Below are 21,727 nucleotides of genomic sequence, written 5' to 3' on the forward strand. Positions count from 1 at the left end.
GTAGTGGTCTGGTTTGGTTTGACTGTTCTTTACAATACATTGACTGAATGTTGTTTTAAAATTGTCTTAAAATACATGCTACATACATACATAGGTACTAGTTTGATACGGGCTGTGGTATAAATACCCATGTCACTATGAATAGGCAAAATGCTTACTTCTGGATCTCTTTGTCGTTGCCTTCACGTCGGAACTTCTCGATGGTCTCTTTGCTGTAGCGCTCCTGAGTCTCACACTGCTCTTCGAAGATCTTGATGGTCTCGTTGAAGGCCTCGATGGCTGTGCGCTTCATCTGGAGCTCCTGACAGAGACACAAACGTGATCACCTCATGACAGTTAGGAGGCATGTGATTTTCCATCATGCCATTTTCACCAGCTCCTTCACATCATTATTTACAGAGGAAGGATACAAAAAAGACAAATACAAGACAAATCGTTTTGGGACAGAGCTTGAGAGGGGTGGTCCAGAAGTCAGTAGTGTGGACTAATAGTCTCTATACAGTATAGTAAAGCAATAAGGCCCGAGGAGGTGTGGTATATGGCCAATATATTACAGCTAAGGGCTGTTCTTAAGCACGATGCAATGCAGAGTGCCAGGATACAGCCCTTAGCTGTGGTATATTGCCAATATGCCACGAACCCCCGAGGTGCCTTATTGCTATTATAAACTGGTTACCAACGTAATTAGAACAGTAAAATAAATGTTTTATCATACCCGCCAATCAGCATTCAGTGCTCGAACCACCCAGTTTATAATAAGCAATATAGGACCTGTGAGGTACGTGTGTACTCCTCGTAGAGCACGTCGTACTCCCAGCTCTTCTCCTGGTACTGCTCATGGTACACCTTCAGCTGCTCGCCCACCGCCTCAGTGCTGTCCTCCTTCACCAGCTGCTCCTGAGGAGAAATGTTGCCAGGGCCATATATTTAGAGAGTTGGGACAACTTTTAAAACAGTTTGTCATGTTAGCGCCTTTGAGCATTCCATTTATCCATTCATGACGAGAATTGAGCATAGCATTGTTAAAAATTCAGAAAATTCAGTGAACTGCTATTGGTCAACATTGCCCATGGGGAGCTAGCACAAAACATCCTGTGGCGGACTGCAATAGCATCGAACAGTCCCCGCGATATGCAACTGTTCAGGGAAGTCAGGAACCAATACACGCAGTCAGTCAGGAAAGCTAAGGCCAGCTTCTTCAGGCAGAAGTTTGCATCCTGTAGCTCCAACTCCAAAAAGTTCTGGGACACTGTGAAGTCCATGGAGAACAAGAGCACCTCCTCCCAGCTGCCCACTGCACTGAGGCTAGGGAACACGGTCACCACCGACAAATCCATGATTATCGAAAACTTCAACAAGCATTTGTCAACGGCTGGCCATGCCTTCCGCCTGGCTACTCCTACCTCGGCCAACAGCTCCGCCCCCCCCGCAGCTCCTCGCCCAAGCCTCTCCAGGTTCTCCTTTACCCAAATCCAGATAGCAGATGTTCTGAAAGAGCTGCAAAACCTGGACCTGTATAAATCAGCTGGGCTTGACAATCTGGACCCTCTATTTCTGAAACTATCCGCCGCCATTGTCGCAACCCCTATTACCAGCCTGTTCAACCTCTCTTTCATATCGTCTGAGATCCCCAAGGATTGAAAGCTGCCGCAGTCATCCCCCTCTTCAAAGGGGAGACACCCTGGACCCAAACTGTTACAGACCTATATCCATTCTGCCCTGCCTATCTAAGGTCTTCGAAAGCCAAGTCAACAAACAGGTCACTGACCATCTCGAATCCCACCGTACCTTCTCCGCTATGCAATCTGGTTTCCGAGCCGGTCACGGGTGCACCTCAGCCACACTCAAGGTACTAAACGACATCATAACCGCCATCGATAAAAGACAGTACTGTGCAGCCGTCTTCATCGACCTTGCCAAGGCTTTCGACTCTGTCAATCACCATATTCTTATCGGCAGACTCAGTAGCCTCGGTTTTTCGGATGACTGCCTTGCCTGGTTCACCAATTACTTTGCAGACAGAGTTCAGTGTGTTAAATCGGAGGGCATGCTGTCCGGTCCTCTGGCAGTCTCTATGGGGGTGCCACAGGGTTCAATTCTCGGGCCGACTCTTTTCTCTGTATATATCAATGATGTTGCTCTTGCTGCGGGCGATTCCCTGATCCACCTCTACGCAGACGACACCATTCTATATACTTTCGGCCCGTCATTGGACACTGTGCTATCTAACCTCCAAACGAGCTTCATTGCCATACAACACTCCTTCCGTGGCCTCCAACTGCTCTTAAACGCTAGTAAAACCAAATGCATGCTTTTCAACCGATCGCTGCCTGCACCCGCATGCCACACTGGATGATTCCGACCTTGAATATGTGGACACCTATAAGTACCTAGGTGTCTGGCTAGACTGCAAACTCTCCTTCCAGACCCATATCAAACATCTCCAATCGAAAATCAAATCAAGAGTCGGCTTTCTATTCCGCAACAAAGCCTCCTTCACTCACGCTGCCAAGCTTACCCTAGTAAAACTGACTATCCTACCGATCCTCGACTTCGGCGATGTCATCTACAAAATTGCTTCCAACACTCTACTCAGCAAACTGGATGCAGTTTATCACAGTGCCATCCGTTTTGTCACTAAAGCACCTTATACTACCCACCACTGCGACTTGTATGCTCTAGTCGGCTGGCCCTTGCTACATATTCGTCGCCAGACCCACTGGCTCCAGGTCATCTACAAGGCCATGCTAGGTAAAGCTCCGCCTTATCTCAGTTCACTGGTCACGATGGCAACACCCATCCGTAGCACGCGCTCCAGCAGGTGTATCTCACTGATCATCCCTAAAGCCAACACCTCATTCGGCCGCCTTTCGTTCCAGTACTCTGCTGCCTGTGACTGGAACGAATTGCAAAAATCGCTGAAGTTGGAGACTTTTATCTCCCTCACCAACTTCAAACATCTGCTATCTGAGCAGCTAACCGATCGCTGCAGCTGTACATAATCTATTGGTAAACAGCCCACCCATTTTCACCTACCTCATCCCCACAGTTTTTATTTATTTACTTTTCTGCTCTTTTGCACACCAATATCTCTACCTGTACATGATCATCTGATCATTTATCATTCCAGTGTTAATCTGCAATATTGTAATTATTCGCCTACCTCCTCATGCCTTTTGCACACATTGTATATAGACTCCCCTTTTTTTTCTAATGTGTTATTGACCTGTTAATTGTGTACTCCATGTGTAACTCTGTGTTGTCTGTTCACACTGCTATGCTTTATCTTGGCCAGGTCGCAGTTGCAAATGAGAACTTGTTCTCAACTAGCCTACCTGGTTAAATAAAGGTGAAATAAATAAATACAAAAATAAATAACATGGCTGCCATGGAATGTAGTGTCATGTAAATGGATCATAATGCGGAAACCTCAATATCCTAACTCTCCAAATATATGGTTCTCACGTCAGCCAACAGTCAGTGAGAATACTCACCAAGCAGCCACTCAGGATGGAGGACAGCAATACAAATTCAGCAGGAACTGTTTTCTCCATTTTGGCATCAAAAGTTCAATGAAAAGGCCATTCCAACTTGCATTCTAAATTAAATGCATTATGCTGGAACTTCAGGTGCCTAAATGGCAACCCCTCAGATATTTCACAAATATGACCATAGTATCAATTACAGGAGGGTTTTGTGTAGCCTCAAGAGAGGTGGGCCAGCAAAAATACTTTTTCATTTTCATGGACAATTATATGTTGTTCAGTTGTTGTTCATGTAGTGTATGTACCTGTTGGAATTTGGAGACTGGGTAGAGGAGCCGGGTGTCCAGCTTGGCGTTGTACTGGGCCAGGGACTCATGGCGGTAGTGGTTGATGAGCTCCACCACCGTGATAAAGGTGAGAGGCTCTGAGAAGCCATAGCGACCTTCCCGATGGCAGACCTTGATCAGCTTGTTGTTTCCGCCTTTCCTGTGGAACGGTTGAGAAATCAGTCTTAAGTCCTTTAGAAAGTAGTTCCAGTTCTTTCCTTAATTTTTTTTTACTCTGCTGAGCTACAAGGGTCCCAAGTATCGCAATAGCAAACATTCCACATTCAAAAAGGAGATAGAAAATGATACACAGAATCAAGTATTCACAGAGGTTCAGGAATGGTAATGTTAATGGTCCTGTTGACATAACATCTATATATAATCTACAGGGGGCAGGCTCTCACCTGAGGGTCAGTGTGTACTCTCCCTCCAGTTTGCTGGAGGCGTCACGGACCATGAACGTCCCGTCAGGGGTGTCTCTCATCTTCTCATTCACTTCCTCCCTGGGAACACAACGGCAAAGTTAGAGGCAATTGGGAATTCATGAAAGCACCACATCCTTCACAATACAACTTAATCACTTGCACACAATTATAATAGGCTGTTCCATGTGTGCAGAGTATCCTATACTACAATCCACAATAATGTTTACTATAATCCTGTTTTAATCCACCCCAAAAATAAGTACTATAATCCTAAATACTAAACTATAGGCCTACTATTTTGTTGATGTATTAAATGATTTCATTGATGTAGAAATGCTATTGTTACATGAATGGCTCTTCACCTGGAGATTTCACCCCAGTACCACTCCGAATCACTCAGTATGCTGCTCTCAGTCATGGCTGGAGTTGTATCTTTGACCTTTACTGGCATGGCAGGTAGAGCTACACATAAACAGAGACGTTCATTAGTTAGGAAAGGTTTTGACAAGCATCACAGTTAATTAATAGAATACATTTCATTCAAACCTACAGATCCTAACATATGAAACACACAACTTTTTGACGGAAACATTTCATCAGTCTGTACTAATCAGCACTAACTCATGAAATTCCCAAACAAATGCAAACTACCATTGCAAAACAATTGCAAACAAGTTAAGCCAACAGTAAATACATTCCATTCTAAAAACAGCATTTCCATCCATTCTAGCTTCTATATATTCTATGGAGCCCTCCATTTTGAAGCACTGCATCTATCCATCAATACCTGGGTGCGGGACTTCCTGTCCTATGGCCATCTCCATCAGAAGCCTCTCCAGTGCCAGTGCAGGGAACTCCTCCCCCACCTCCCACCTGTCAATCAACAACGGCAGGGAGTCAGACACATGGTCATAAGATGTTCAGTCAATGGCAGGTCATTCAAACACATGGTGCTGTGCAGGAAGAGGAAAAGCACTCGACTGCAATCTGTAGTAACAGCATTTGGCCTTATGGATTTCCACTGGAGTCGCACGAGGGAGCGAGGTCTAACGGTTTCGTCCTTCACTCACCCAGTGACGTTGGAGCTCTCGTCGGTCTCAAGAGGATATCGCTAGCTATGTGGTAACTCAGCAATCTGACACAAAATGGCTGCTGTATATTACCAAGTTAGGTGCAAATACACAATGGTGGGGTTTGATGTTACAGTAGTTTCCCAATACAATGTAAAGTGCTTTGAGACCTAGCGAAAAGCAACTAAAAATAAGCAATCTATTAAACTGCTTGCACACCGCACACACCACCAAACGCTGATTGAAAATGCCAAATTGGACAACAAACACCAACCAACACAGACGAACGGCGTACACTGACTCAACTCTGTTCGTTGGTGTTTGTCTGGGTGATGTGAAAGTGGCTTTATAACATTGTAAAAACAACCAACTTAAGAATGTTGAAGTGTTGGGCTTGTTGACAGTGTGCAACCTCTACTCTTATGTTAGATTAGGGATTCTCCTACTCACCCAGTGGCAGAGCTGTGCCGGATCAGCAGCGGCCCGAAGACCAGACCCAGGGTGTGAAGGTCCAGGCCATTAAGATGGGAGGTCTGGACCACCTTACCCAGGTGTGTGAGCACGTAGTGCAGGGTGAGGTGGTGATGCAGGGACATGCTGGTGGCCCTCTCCAGGACCAGGCTCAGCTCCCTGCCTCCACTGCTGCTCGCCGCCACAGCCTTGGACCAGTCTGTGGGAGGACGGACACCACATGTGTTACGGCAGCCCGTTACACACACACACACACCTGCAAGTGCACACACAAACAGGAACTCTCTCAACACACACACACACAACACCCCCTTCTCTTTCTCTCATATGCAGACAGGCATGCAGGCACGCACACACGCCTGACATCACCAGGGAAGCAATATATGTTACAACATTTCTGGGATGCCTGTGACTAGCTCATCCCCAGCACTCCACACTGGGCCTATTCCCTCAGGCAGGAGGGGGGCATGTGATTGACTCGCCATACAATTTATCTGTTTGCTCGTTCTGCTTCATGCGATTCTGTTACTTGCTATTGCCTGGGTCTGTTTCGTCGGGGCTGGGGATGGGTTGGTGGGGGGCACTGGTTGCGCACAAGCAGGGGTGAGTGAAATGTGGCATGTACCCGCGGCGCCCTGCTGCAGCACAGCCTGCAGGTCTGGGTAAACAGCGGGGGGGATGACGGGGGATGGAAGTTCCCGCAGGTAGCGGAGTAAACACTCCGACACGGCGCCCACGTCACTACCAGGCCCCGACTCCACCTCTGGGGAAAGAGGTGAGAGAGAGAAACAGTCAGCGGGTCTGACCAAATGGATTTAATTCAATCAGATTTGTCACAGATTTGCTCCCAATGCTTTCCCTGGCATTTTGAACGCATTGCATGATATTCATACATTTATATAGGATACTAGCAAGTTGTATCCAGTCATACACTGGGTGTGAGAAAAGTATGAACGTGCATTACTTATACAAGTAGTACAAAGAAAATGTTGTCACTGCAAATACCCCCACAAATGTAACAGTCAGTCAAAGCTCTTCATTTCAAGGATTAATGACACATCACTACTAATTCTAACAGAACAAATACAACTGAAGAGTGATAATAATAACTCACCCTCTCTCTGACTCTGTGTTGGGCCATCTGAGGCGGATGCGAGACGTGTCCTGTACAGTGTCTTGCAGTCCAGACCTGCAGACGAATCAAGATGATTTGAGACGTTAGCTCATCGTCCTTCTAAAAGAAACCCTCTACAGTATGCATGACAGACAGACAGGTCACATTAAATGTAAAGACCCTAGGGATGTGATTACGAATACACTCTGGGGAGCTAAGATGGAGGAAAGTGGAAGAGAGACACCTGTGTGGAAGAAACGGTCGCAAGACGTTTCAGTTTGAGGAACTATTTTAGTCTACATCCCAAATGGCACCATATCTCCTATATATTGCACTAATAAGTGTCATGACGTTGGCCTGGGGGTAGGTTTATGACAGTCATAAATACCTCTTCCCCCCTTTTTCCTCTCTCTACCCTACTGATGTGGAATTTGAAAACCCCTTGGTTAACATAGAGATTCTGGGAACATCAGAAAGTGTGGGGAAATGAACTATATTCTGGTAATCCGACCTATTGAACATATGCGGTGGTACTTAATGAATATGATGTCAGTTCGGTTGTCATCTGAGACAATCTCATCAATGATAGGATGACAAACTCTACAGTGGAAAGTCTACACATCAGAGTTATCGGATTCACATGGAATTGTTGATCAATTTAAATGTTTGAATATAAAATTATTGGTGAAGAGATTAAATGTAATTTTAGCTTCCAAATGAGAGATTTGGGTTTCCATAAGGTTAGGGCTCTGCTCAATCAGTGGCCCGCCCTTGTGAAGAGACATGGGTTATAAAACTTTTCAAACACAACCTTCTCGCTCCACTATATAACCTCCATGTCAACTACAGAACTAAGCCAACCTCAGCGTGAGCTTTGGTTGCGAATGGTATAAACTTTGAACTCTTATTCACTACAGAAGTGATACCTCCTAGCCGTTGAGTTAGCAACAGCAGCTGCAAACGCGGGCTAGGAAAGAACAGACAGAGTATTCCGTCTACCACACAACGACGTTACTACAACGTATCCAATTGACCACCAGAGACATTCTTCAAAGGACAAAGGACACGGTTTGGCAACACGGCCTTCCATCTACCACCAACCTACCGAAGCGCAGCTCAGAGTAAATATTTACTGCATTTTCCTTTTCCAAATGGGCGGTAATTTAGAATGCATAAGATACTGTATTTACAATAGCACAGCTTCTCCCTTTGTCCCTCAGTCTTCCCGCTCTTTCACTCAAACCCAGCCCCTTTTCTTTTGTGTAACCAGCTGTCATATCTGTTCCGCCCGCTAGGGACGTTTTCCTTTATGACGTAATTTGTAATCAAGGTATAATTCATTCTGTGTATATTTAATTCTGTGTGATTAGTTAGGTATTTAGTAAATAAATAATTAAACCCAATTTTGTATTGCTGATTCAACGTGTTAGCCAGGGTTCGTGAAGATAACCAAGAATTTACAACTTTCAGATGAGACTGAATTAAGGTGACGATTAATATTGACTGCTATTGATGTAAAATATTACTAGGTCTTTAAGAGTTTATACGGAAGATAAAAGCTCTAGAAATATTATTTTGTGGTGCCCTGACTCTCTAGTTAATTACATTTACATGATTAGCTCAATCAGGTAATATTAATTTGATAGAATAGCATGTCATATCACTTAATCCGGCAAAGCCAAAGACACGACATAAGTAATGCACTATGTAGGGAATAGGGTGTTTGGTGCACAGCTAGGTGATTCTTGATAACTTGGTATTACTCTTGGTCAAGACAAAAATAATTTATTTTGTAATGGATAAAATCTCAAATGATTGACTGTTAAATGAATCATCAGATACATTTTTACATATTTTCCAAGACCTCACTTTAAAAAAAATCTCATTTACCGTAACGCTTGTAAAGTAAGAAGAAAAAAAACATTGGATGGTGAAAATGTTGCAAATTGCCTAGATACAGGAGTTATTACGACTCAAAATGAAAATATACTTAATAAATTGATTTTCTTTTTTTATGACATTTTTGTTATTTTCTGTTTTAAACTTATTCATATTTTAAGTACATCAATATAAAGAGCAAATGACATTTTATGCACAGCTCAAATAATTTGGATTCTGTAATATTATTCTAGGATTATTTTATCATTGATGCATTTTGGTAATGAGATCTGTGTTACGGTAGATGAGACCGCATTAAGGTAATGAGCAAATGGTACTTCATTAAGAGCAAAACATATAATTTTAAACCATTTTAACCATCTGAAGAATTAACAACAAATTAATAATTAACTCCACACCACATCCCACAAACCAACCCCCTCCCACACATGTTTTCTGTGTTCTTTAGGAGTTAAGTCTGCCAGAGACTTAATTCAATTTTTTTTTTTTTTGGTACATGTGAAATATGGAAATTAAATCAAATTCAATTTCATGAGTCACTTACATACAGTCCCTCCCTATTTGTATAATTACATAAACAGCTAAACTCCATTAGTATGCAATTACAATGCAATAGCATGATTACTGTGTTACTAGTGAAGGCTAACTACAGTGTTACAACCAGTGCCTAAAATAATGCTAATCACTAATGCTAACTGCTAACTAAATGCCACTTAGCTAAATAGCTACTAGCTAGGGCAAAGCAAATGTTAGCTCGAATACAGGTTGCTACTCATGATGTAGATCAGCATGTTTGTGCAATGGCATGTTCTGAATCAGATAGTCAATTCTACAATTTTTTATGATTAGGGTCCTCTGGGAAACACCAACCAACACGTTGGTTCCCACCCTTTCATAACTCCTACCTGGCTTTTTCATTTGTTGTCATGCTAAACACCAACCATAGGATTAGAATAATCATTCTGTTTCTATGATTACAACAGTTCACTCAAATGTTTTGATATATATCGCAAGTCAAATCACGATCTTTGATTTAAAAATTGCCCATATCATGCAGCCCTACTAATAACCTGGTAACTTTACCAGTTTATGCAAACATTTTGTGGCACAGAAAGGAAAATGTATATCTTCTTCAGGAGATGCACTTAAAAGTAAATAGCTGGCTATATATCTTAAACATCTATTTTTCTGCTGCTTGTAAATTGTATGTGGTGCTAACTTTTCTACCAATGAAGAACAGTGCTACCAATGACATTTTTTAAATTTAGAGCCCAGGTTACAACACAGGTATAAAACCAATGTCATGTGCATTGTTATCAAACCTTTCTGTAAGGGCACAGGAGCCATCAATAACAATCACCCAACACACATCTGGGTGATTCTTGCTAACTTGGTATTACTCTTGGTCAAATTTGAAAAGACCCAAAACATTTTTTTGTAATGGATAAAATATCATCTCAAAATCAGATAATGATAATTTTTTGTTACACATTTTCTAAGACCATGCACAAAATAAAAGCTCATTATCATAATGCATGTAAAGTTAGAAGAAAAACAACATTGCATGGGGAAAATGTTAAATTGTTTTAATTTCCTAAAGATACAGGAGAGTTATTACAAAACATTTTCAGAAAAAAATCTGACATTTTGATGAAGTATATTTTCATTTTAGCCCGTTCTCATTACCGTAACACAATGAGAACTGTACTCCTCAAGCAGCTCTGGATTTCTGTACAGTTGCTCTGTATGCTTTTCCACTGTAGCTTTTGATGCACTTTCTTTCCTTATCTGCCAATCTTAATAACTAGACATTTAGATTAAATCAGATTATGTTAATTAGACTACATTATTAAAACAACCCCTAAAAGGAGCAATACACAAAAAAATGTAGTTGGTTAGATATTTTCATACTTCAAATGTAGTTGTAATTCACCCAAATTACATTGGCACATTGGTTTCCTTACCCTGTAAGCAGTTGATGGACAAGATAGCAATCCATGCTTTGATTTTGTTTAGCATTTATAGCACAAAACCAATGCAAGTGGATATCCCTGATAAGCAATTTCACGTTCCATGTCCAAATCATCCCAAAGTGTAAAATGGATTGTACAGCTCAATAAAGATACTTCAAGATGATTTGGAAACTAAATGCGAAAAAATGCTTCACTTACATTGGTTTTGTGCTATAAATGCAAAAAAGTTGGAGACAGTGACCAGATAAACAAAACCCAAGCATGGATTGCAGTTTTACCTCGTTCATAGACTGCTGACAGGGTAAGAAAACCAATATGTCCGTGGTGTGAACTATCCCTTTAAGTCCACATGCCAGGCCATTTATTGTGTAGCTACATCTATATGCATGGTGTTGAGGCATACAGCTGGCTCTACACAAATAACTGGCATGGGGTGTGTGTTTATCTTGTGAAAAGCATGAGCTGGCGTACACCCAAAACAGTTAGTAGAGATGCTGACTAACGGTGAGTAAACTGTAGGTTATACAAATAAATAGAGTCTCACACTTTATATGAGCTCCCAGTAATGTATTGGGTAAACCACCAACAGTTAGGCATCAATGTTCCCTCTAAGCTAGCCCGAGACCGCCGCGCAGATCCCCCGGGAGAGAACTTCAGTCAACTTTCTTGTACTACATTCCTAGTCAATCATCAAACATTGCTGAAAAAAAAAACAAAAAAAACAATGATAAAGCCTTGTGTTCCAATTTAAAAATAAAATAATTTAGTCTCAGGCTGTTGCCAGTAGGTGCACCCGATTCAGCTGCCCTGCACGCCGGGTAGTCAAACGGACATTTTGAAACATTTAATTTGTCTGAAGGCATAAACTCTGCCTTTCCGGCAGGCCCAGATAGCAAATCATGTATACTATAGGCTTAGCACTGGCCAATCGGATGGCTCATATGACCGTGTCTGCAGTAACGTAGCAGGCATAAAAGAAAGCTACAACATAGTTTATACTGTAAGATGTCAAAACGTTTAAAACCATGGCTAGAGAGAGACTGTCAACAAAAACAGCAAAGAGATGCTGTTTTTATGAGTGAGTTCATGTTTAAAGTTCTTACTCAGCACTGTCAACAAGCCATAAAATACGCATTCTTCCTATTTCCACTCAGGTCTAAAACAAGCACTGCAGCAGTAATGAATGAGTAAGAGCGTATCTATAGGCTTGAGGATGATATTATTAGCGGCTTGGGTCTTTTTTTAATATCAAGGAATATTTCACTTTCTCTGTTCATAGGAGTAACAACATGAATTTGTTCATGAGGCAGAAAAAAATACGGTGCGACTCGAGTTTTGCCATCAGCTGGAAGACGGTGTCCCTTTAGTCAGTGGAGGAAAGGGAGAGCGGAGGGATATTAAGAAGCGAACCCTCAGTCTGCTGCTCTCGCCGTCCCCTGAGAGTGACCATCAGCTGGAAGACGGTGTCCCTTTAGTCAGTGGAGGAAAGGGAGAGCGGAGGGATATTAAGAAGCGAACCCTCAGTCTGCTGCTCTCGCCGTCCCCTGAGAGTGACCATCAGCTGGAAGACGGTGTCCCTTTAGTCAGTGGAGGAAAGGGAGAGCGGAGGGATATTAAGAAGCGAACCCTCAGTCTGCTGCTCTCGCCGTCCCCTGAGAGTGACCACCAGCTGGAAGACGGTGTCCCTTTAGTCAGTGGAGGAAAGGGAGAGCGGAGGGATATTAAGAAGCAAACCCTCAGTCTGCTGCTCTCGCCGTCCCCTGAGAGTGACCATCAGCTGGAAGACGGTGTCACCTTTAGTCAGTGGAGGAAAGGGAGAGTGGAGGGATATTAAGAAGCGAACCCGCAGTCTGCTGCTCTCGCCGTCCCCTGAGAGTGACCATCAAATGCAGGCACCGTCAGTAAAATAAAAAGAAAATTATTTAAATGTACAGTACCAGTCAAAAGTTTGGACACAGCTACTCATTCAAGGGATTTTCTTTATTTGTCCTATTTTCTACATTGTAGAATAATAGTGAAGACATAAAACGATGAAATAACACATATGGAATCAATGGTTACGGCATGATTCCATGTGTTATTTCATAGTTTACAATGATAGAAAATAGGACAAATAAAGAAAAACCCTTGAATGAGTAGGTGTGTCCAAACTTCTGACTGGTACTGTATGTAAATAAGGTATCGAGTGGGACGAAAGGTGTGTGTGCCCCACCTTTGTACCTGTGCATTGCTGTATGTGCACGGTTATTTGTGTGTGTGCACGTCTCTGTGTGTGTCCGAGTATGTATGTAGGGGAAAACTAGGACAAAAGGAACACGTTATTTCCCCTAATTACTCAGATCTATGCATTTAGCGATACCATATCTTATGACAAACAAGTTATATGTCCTCTACCATTAGCAACTGTAAATTCAGGTAGTTTCGCGAGCCAATGCTAACTAGTATTAGCACAATGAAGAAGTCGAGTAGATTTGCGAAACTATAACTTCCTTCACACTGAGTATAGACAAATAAAAATGGTATCCACAAGGTCATCTGACTCTGGGGAAGTACTGTACATAAAGGGCCTCATTGCCAAAATCCCGAAGTATCCCTTTAAATGGGTATGTATAGTATGTTTTTCACCATTTTCAATGATTATTCAGGTGCGCTCCAGCTGTCCTCGGCGCACTCCTTGTGTCTTGATAGAATTCAAAAAATTATTCTCATCATGCTTATCACATTTCCATGGCTTGACACATGGTAATTAACCCCCAGAATCATAAATATATATATTTTTTTACCACTAACCTCTCGACAAAAGCTTATGCGAGAAGCTGATCGATCAAGTCAATTAATTAAGGCATCATTCTAAGGATGTCATATAATTTTCAAACATTCAGTCATTTGTTGATATTGTGCTAACATTTTAAAAGCAATATAAACTAGAGGAGACAATGGCCTGTGCTTAAATGTTTATTATATTTTATTCGAGGTCCCTCAGTTAACATTGTGTTACTTTCGTCCCACCAGTCTCTCCTGTAACTTCTGCCAGACTAAGACTTAAGACTAGCTGGCATGATACTTGAAACCTATGATGGTTTAACCTCTCTTGGGTAGGGGGCAGTATTTTCACGTCCAGATGAAAAGTGTACCCAAAGTAAACTGCCTGTTACTCAGGCCCAGACGCTAGGATATGCATATAATTGGTAGATTTGGATAGAAAACGCTACGGCTTCTAAAACTGTTACAATTATGTCTGTTGGCATAACAGAACTGATATGGCAGGCGAAACCCCGAGGACAACCCCCCCCCCAAAAAAGAATTCAGCCTACCACTGTTTTCAATGGCTGTCATTTCAAAGGCGAAATCCTCCCAGATTGCAGGTCCTAGGGCTTCCACTAGATGTCAACAGTCTTTAGAAAGAGTTTCATGCTGATTTTTGGAAAAAATTAGCCAGAAATTGTAGTTTTTCTAGGTGGCTCCCATTTTGGATGTAGTGTTTCCAAGCGTGTGGAAGAGAGTGAGTTCTTTGGTATTTTTCTCCAGTAAAGACAATAACGATTCTCCGTCTTAAATTTGATCATTTATTTACGTATCAGGGTACCTAAGGTTTGATTATAAACATTGTTTGACTTGTTTGGAAAAGTTTATTGGTAAAGTTTGGGATTCATTTTGTATGCATTTTGATGGAGGAAAACTCGGTGGATTATTGACTGAAGCGCGCCAGCTAAACTGAGTTTTTATGGATATAAAGAAGGACATTATCGAACAAAAGGACCATTTGTGATGTATCTGGGACCTTTTGGAGTGCCAACAGAAGAAGATCATTAAAGGTAAGGCATTTATTATATCGCTATTTCTGACTTTCGTGGCGCACCTGCCTGGTTGAAATATGTTTTTCATGCCTTTGTATGCGGGGTGCTGTCCTCAGACAATCGCATGGTGTGCTTTCGCCGTAAAGCCTTTTTGAAATCTGACACAGCGGCTGGATTAGCAAGAAGTTAAGCTTTATTTTGATGTATTACACTTGTGATTTTATGAAAGTTAAATATTTATAATTCTGTAGTTTGAATTTCACGCTCTGCAATTACACCGGACGCTACCGGGTCACCTGCCCATAAGAAGTTAAGAAAATTACATTGTTGCAACCTTAATCTAAACACCTCCACAACCTAAAAACCTTTCCAGGTCCACAGAAACATGTTTTGTGGATAACTCTGCAAAACATTGGGCTGTTTTTTTGCAGGGAGCTTGTCCTCCGCATTAGGAACGTGCTGACTTCACTACATCATTCTAGCTTCAGTGTCATCTGAGAAAATGGGCGTGTTATTTCGCCCTGTGTTACTTTAGTAACTGTGTCGCCCTGTGTTACTTTAGTAACCCGTCTCTCCCCTACGGGCACTGAAACTGTGTGAATTGGTAATACAGTGTAAATGAAGACATTCCTCCTGAATGGTATTAACTGGTAATACAGTGTGAATGAAGACCTCCTCCTGAATGGTATTAATTGGTAATACAGTGTGAATGAAGACCACTGTCCTGCATGACACCATGAGCACACAGGTGAGAATAAATATCAGGGACAAATAAACACTACAGTGTATGCTGTATAGTGTAGTCTGAGGAGATATGAAACAGGATTTGGACTAACTATCTGCGTAATATAATGTATTCCCATTGTGCCGCTCCTCTGAATGGCGACTACTAGGATACCGCTGTATATTTCAATTTACTGTGTATCTATGTTAATGTTTGCGTTGTGTTGCATTGCCTTGTGTTGTGTGTGTGAGTGCGTACCTTTCTTCTCAATGGCCTCCACTAGGTTCACCAGGGTAGGGGGAGCAGTTTCTGGCGGTGTGAACTGCTCAGTCAAATCCAGAAGAGAAACAGCTGAAACAACAACACAAACCATGGTTACATTTTCTGGAAAAACCTTAAAAACTGGATTCCAGAAGGCCTCCATTGACAGAGAGCTGCACGACCGGACTATCGCTTGTCCTTTAAAATGTGAATGCATGTGCTTTTCATTTCATATTTGCTCAAGGAAGACCACATATCCCATAAACAGCAGTTGGAGGCAGCCAAAAACACTATTGTCTAGACTCCAGAGACTGAGTCCCTTATACATTACATTTACATTGTCCAAAAATAGAAATAATCCCAGACAAGCAATGTACCATTGAGAAAGGAAAGGGGCTTAGTGAACAGAAAGACGATACACAACCAGAGCCAGCCGGTCTGTTGAGGGACAAAAACTTTTCACCTCACCACAACTACCCCATACAGTAAATCAAACATCTTTTCAGTCACTGAGGGAAAGCGAGGTAGAGAGTGAGGGAGGGGTAACAGAGAGAAAAAGAGATCCCATTTCCCTTCTCTCTCCGCACTCTCCTTTTCCACCCCTCCAGTCATTTCTCTGCGCTTGTTTCGCCTTGGACCTTTGCGTGAGTGGAGCACAATAAAGGATTTAATCAAAAATCCTGAACAAGCAAAAGCCCTGTGTCCGGCTGCCAGGGCCTCCTTTTCGGGCCCACCGCACCCGAGGCCAGAGCTTGGCAGCCTCCTGCTCCTGGCAGTGCACGGCTGAACCGCGGCTGATTATTCATTTGGGGAGTTCAGACGAAAGCGCAGCGTCAGCACATTCTGCCCCTCTATCCGTTGCACGTTAAACATGGGAACTGCTTTTCCGGAGTGATGAGCGGTAACAGCCTGTGCTAGCATGCAGCAGCAGGGTCCATTTTTGGTGGGTTGATTTTCGCAGGGGCAGACTTAGCAATTTCAAAATGCCGTTGAGGGGACCCTCCACCGCACAATTGAAAATGTTTATTTCATCTATGTTTTTCATTTCTGTAACTATAAAAAATATATAGGGACATGTAAACAACATTACACGGGGGGAGGGCAGCTGGGGCTCATTTTCAACTGACTCCTTTCAAAAGTCCACCCATGCATGGTTGGTCTCTAGCAGCAATTGCTCAGTTGTCATAATGTGTCTTCCCACCAAAAGGTATTCTCGAATCTGGTAAGGAAATAGTTCAATAAAAACCTGTCTGCTGTTTAATAAATGAAAATAAAGGAAATAAATGACCTATGGATAAATACAGACTATGCAAGTCATACTCAAATCAAGTAGTTATTCTGTTTAACAGCATAGTACAGTGAATATTCAATTCAACAGGACTGAAGGCAATCCACAGACATGCAAGCTAGCATGGAACTAATATGCACTTGGGGTTGGGGTGGGCCGCAGCCAATAAAATAGGGAAATCAAATCCAATAGGCAAATAAGCAAAAATATAGACTATAAAAACCACAAAACAAATGTATTCCAATACTTTGGAGGTGGGTGACAGGAGAATCAAATGCCATATACTCCTCCGGAAGAATAACTCCTCCGGAAGAATACCATCCCTCGCTCTGTCACACACGCGCTTAGAGTAGCTTGGGTTTTTGTGCAAATGAGGAGGCGGGTGGGGTGGGGGGGGGACAGCTGTGGCCCTGGAGTCATCTTTGGGTTTTTGGAGAGAGCACCAACTCATCATTACTCAATTAGAACCACCTCGGCGGTCTGTGTGCTGGCAGGCAGGCCTGCGACTCAACATGCCCTGGAGAGAGAGCAGAGAGAGAACACAGGCAGAGAGAGAACACAGACAGACAGAGACTAAACAGATGGAGGGAGGGAGAGGGAGAGAGCAGTATAATCATGTGATAACCGTAACCAGCTTTATTCACGCTGGGATGGGCCGTCTGTGTGGAAGTTTAATGGTCTGCTTTGGTTAGGGCTGTTGCGGTCATGAAATTTTGTCAACCGGTGATTGTCAAGCAAATAACTACCGGCCTCACAGTAATTGACCGTTAATTACCATAAAAACATTTAGCATCTCCTGGTTTCAACGCATAGTTTACAAGCCACTGATGCAGACATTTGGAACATCTACATCTGAAAATGTCTAATAAATCCATGTAATATAGCCTACACCATCACAATGAATCCATGATTAATTTTAGACAGGTCTAAAGAAACATGATATGAAGAACAGAAGAACAGGATAGCATAGCATACTCTGAGTTGTCCTTATGTTGGGCCCTGATCTGGCTACACTAGGTCATTTAGATAAGATTTTGTTAGAATTACGTGGCATTATTTTATAGTATGAAGAACACAATATAACATAGCTGGATAAAATAGAAAGGATATTTTCTCCAGACGATTTGAGGGAGTAGGCACATCGGTTATTCTGTGTTCAGCAGATACCAAAGAAACAGGTCCTCCTATATGCTTAATTTAGAGTTATTTATGTAACATTAGTTGTGATACAAATGTTGGGCTATATGGTGCTGCATGATGCCACTCTAATGATGATTTGAAAAGTTGGATGAAAGGCACATTGCTTTGTGCACAGGCTGTACACACTTTATCAGTCTCTCATTCACAATTTGACAAGAACTTGATAATGTCTTGAATTTCCCAGCTGCATCCACGTTGTGTGGCCGTAATGCCGCCCCCTCAACGTCAATCTCTCCCTCAACGTCAAAAAAACAAAGGAGCTGATCGTGGACTTCAGGAAACAGCAGAGGGAGCACGCCCCTATCCACATCGATGGGACTGCAGTGGAGAAGGTAGAAAGTAGAGGTTGACCGATTAATCGGAATGGCCGATTAATTAGGGCCGATTTCAAATCAAATCAAATCAAATGTTTCATGTTTGAATAACAATCGGAAATCTGTATTTTTGGACACCGATTTTGCCGATATATATTTTTTTTTTACACCTTTATTTAAGTCAGTTAAGAACACATTCTTATTTTCAATGACAGCCTAGGAACGGTGGGTTAACTGTCTTGTTCAGGGGCAGATCAACAGATTTCGTTTTTGCAACCTTCTGGTTACTAGTCCAACGCTCTAACCACCTGCCTTACATTGACTTCCTGTTACGCGAGGGCAGCAAGAAGCCAAGGTAAGTTGCTAGCTAGCATTAAACTTATAAAAAACAATCAATCAATCTTCACATAATCACTAGTTAACTACACATGGTTGATGATATTACTAGTTTATCTAGCATGTCCATATAATCGATGCGTTGCCTGTTAATTTCTCCTCGATTCACAGCCTACTTCGCTAAACAGGTGATGATTTAGCATTGTCGTTGCACCAAACCTAACCATAAATATCAATGCCTTTTTTAAAATCAATACACAAGTATATATTTTTAAACCTGCATATTTAGTTAATATTGCCTGCTAACATGAATTTCTTATAATTAGGGAAATTGTGTAACTTCTCTTGCGTTCCGTGCAAGCAGTCAGCAGTCACAATGCAGCAGTTTGGGCCGCCTGGCTCATTGCGAACTGTGTCAAATACATTTATTCCTAACAAAGGAATAATTAATTTGCCAGAATTGTACATAATTATGACATAACATTGAAGGTTGTACAATGTAACAGCAATATTAACACTTAGGGATGCCACCCGTTAGATAAAATACGGAACAGTTCCGTATTTCACTGAAAGAATAAACGTTTTGTTTTCGAAATGATAGGTCATTAATATGGTCGAATCCGGAAACTAAGGCTCGTATTTCTGTGTGTTATTATGTTATAATTAAGTCTATGATTTGATATTTGATAGAGCAGTCTGACTGAGCGGTGGTAGGCAGCAGCAGGCTCGTACGCATTCATTCAAACAGCACTTTGTGCATTTTGCCAGCAGCTCTTTGCAATGCTTCAAGCATTGAGCTGTTTATGACTTCAAGCCTACCAACTCCCGAGATTAGGCTGGTGTAACCGATGTGAAATGACTAGCTAGTTAGCGGGGTGCGCGCTAATAGCGTTTCAATTGGTGACGTCACTCGCTCTGAGACTTGGAGTAGTTGTTCCCCTTGCTCTGCAAGGGCCGCGGCTTTTGTGGAGCGATGGGTAACGATGCTTCAAGGGTGGCTGTTGTCGATGTGTTCCTGGTTCGAGCCCAGGTAGGGGCGAGGAGAGGGACGGAAGCTATACTGTTACACTGGCAATACTAAAGTGCCTATAAGAACATCCAATAGTCAAAGGTATATGACATACAAATGGTATAGAGGGAAATAGTCCTATAAATCCTATAATAGCTACAACCTAAAACGTCTTACCTGGGAAAATTGAAGATTCATGTTAAAAGGAACCCCCAGCTTTCATATGTTCTCATGTTCTGAGCAAGGAACTTAAATGTTAGCTTTTTTACATGGCACATATTGCACTTTAACTTTCTTCTCCAACATTATTTAAACCAAATTGAACATGTTTCCTTATTTATTTGAGGCTAAATTGATTTTATTGATGTATTATATTAAGTTAAAATAAGTGTTCATTCAGTATTGTTGTAATTGTCATTATTACAACAGCAAAAAAAATCGGCATCAGCTTTTTTTGGTCCTCCAATAATCGTTATCGGTGTTGAAAAATCATAATCATCGACCTCTAGTAGAAAGCTTCAAGTTCCTTGGCGTACACATTAATGACAACCTGAAATGGTCCACCGACACAGACAGTGTGGTGAAAAAGGCTCAACAGCGCCTCTTCAACCTCAGGAGGCTGAAGAAATTTGGCTTGGCCCCTAAGACTCTCCGAAACTTTTACAGATGCAAAATTGAGAGCATCCTGTCATGCTGTATCACTGTCTGGTACGGCAACTGCACCACCCACAAACGCAGGGCTCTCCAGAGGGTGGTGCGGTCTGCCCAACATATCACCGGGGGCAGACTGCCTGCCCTCCAGGACACCAGCGGCACCTGATGTCACAGGAAGGCCAAAAAGATCATCAAAGACATCAACCACCCGAGCCACAGCCTGTTCACCCCGCTATCATCCAGGCAAGGCAAAGTCAGTACAGGTGAATCAAAGCTGGGAAGAGAGACTGAAAAACAGCTTCTATCTCAAGGCCATCAGTGTTAAAATAGCCATCACTAGCCGGCTACCACCTAGTTACTCAACCCTGCACCTTAGAGGCTGCTGCCCTATATACATAGGCATGGAATCACTAGTCACTTTTTAAAAAATTACATACTGCTTTACTCATCTCATATGTACAGTTGAAGTCGGAAGTTTACATACACTTAGGTTGGAGTCATTAAAACATATTTTTCAACCACACCACAAATTTCTTGTTAACAAACTATAGTTTTGGCAAGTCGGTTAGGACATCAACTTTGTGCATGACACAAGTAATTTTTCCAACAATTGTTTACAGACAGATTATTTCACTTAAATCACAATTCTAGTGGGTCAGAAGTTTACATACACTAAGTTGACTGTGCCTTTAAACAAAAATTCCAGAAAATGATTTCATGGCTTTAGAAGCTTCTGATAGGCTAATTGACATAATTTGAGTCAATTGGAGGTGTACCTGTGGATGTATTTCAAGGCATACCTTCAAACTCAGTGCCTTTGCTTGACATCATGGGAAAATCAAAATAAATCAGCCAATACAATTGAAAACAATAAAACAGTAAAACAATTGTAGAACTCCACAAGTCTGGTTCATCTTTGGGAGCAATTTCCAAATGCCTGAAGGTACCATGTTCATCTGTACAAACATTAGTACGCAAGTATAAACACCATGGGATCACGCAGCCATCATACCGCTCAGGAAGGAGACCCGTTCTGTGTCCTAGAGATGAACGTACTTTAGTGCAAAAAGTGCAAATCAATCCCAGAACAACAGCAAAGGACCTTGTGAAGATGCTGGAGGAAACAGGTACAAAAGTATCTATATCCACAGTAAGTGGAGTCCTATATCGACATAACTTGAAAGGCCGCTCAGCAAGGAAGAAGCCATTGCTCCAAAACCGCCATAAAAAGCCAGACTATGGTTTGCAACTGCACATATGGGGACAAAGATCGTACTTTTTGGAGAAATGTCCTCTGGTCTGATGAAAGAACTCTTTGGCCATAATGACCATCGTTATGTTTGGAGGAAAAAGGGGAGGCTTGCAAGCCGAAGAACACCAT

At 42.1% G+C, this 21,727-nt stretch overlaps 1 pseudogene; it reads right to left on the bottom strand.

Annotated features, from left to right (window-relative positions):
- The window catches only part of LOC115103245 (phosphatidylinositol 3-kinase regulatory subunit gamma-like), a 49,329-nt pseudogene that overhangs the window by 12,649 nt on the left and 14,953 nt on the right, over positions 1-21,727 (bottom strand).

This window comes from Oncorhynchus nerka, linkage group LG20 (genome assembly GCF_034236695.1).
Source record: "Oncorhynchus nerka isolate Pitt River linkage group LG20, Oner_Uvic_2.0, whole genome shotgun sequence".
NCBI lineage: Eukaryota > Metazoa > Chordata > Actinopteri > Salmoniformes > Salmonidae > Oncorhynchus > Oncorhynchus nerka.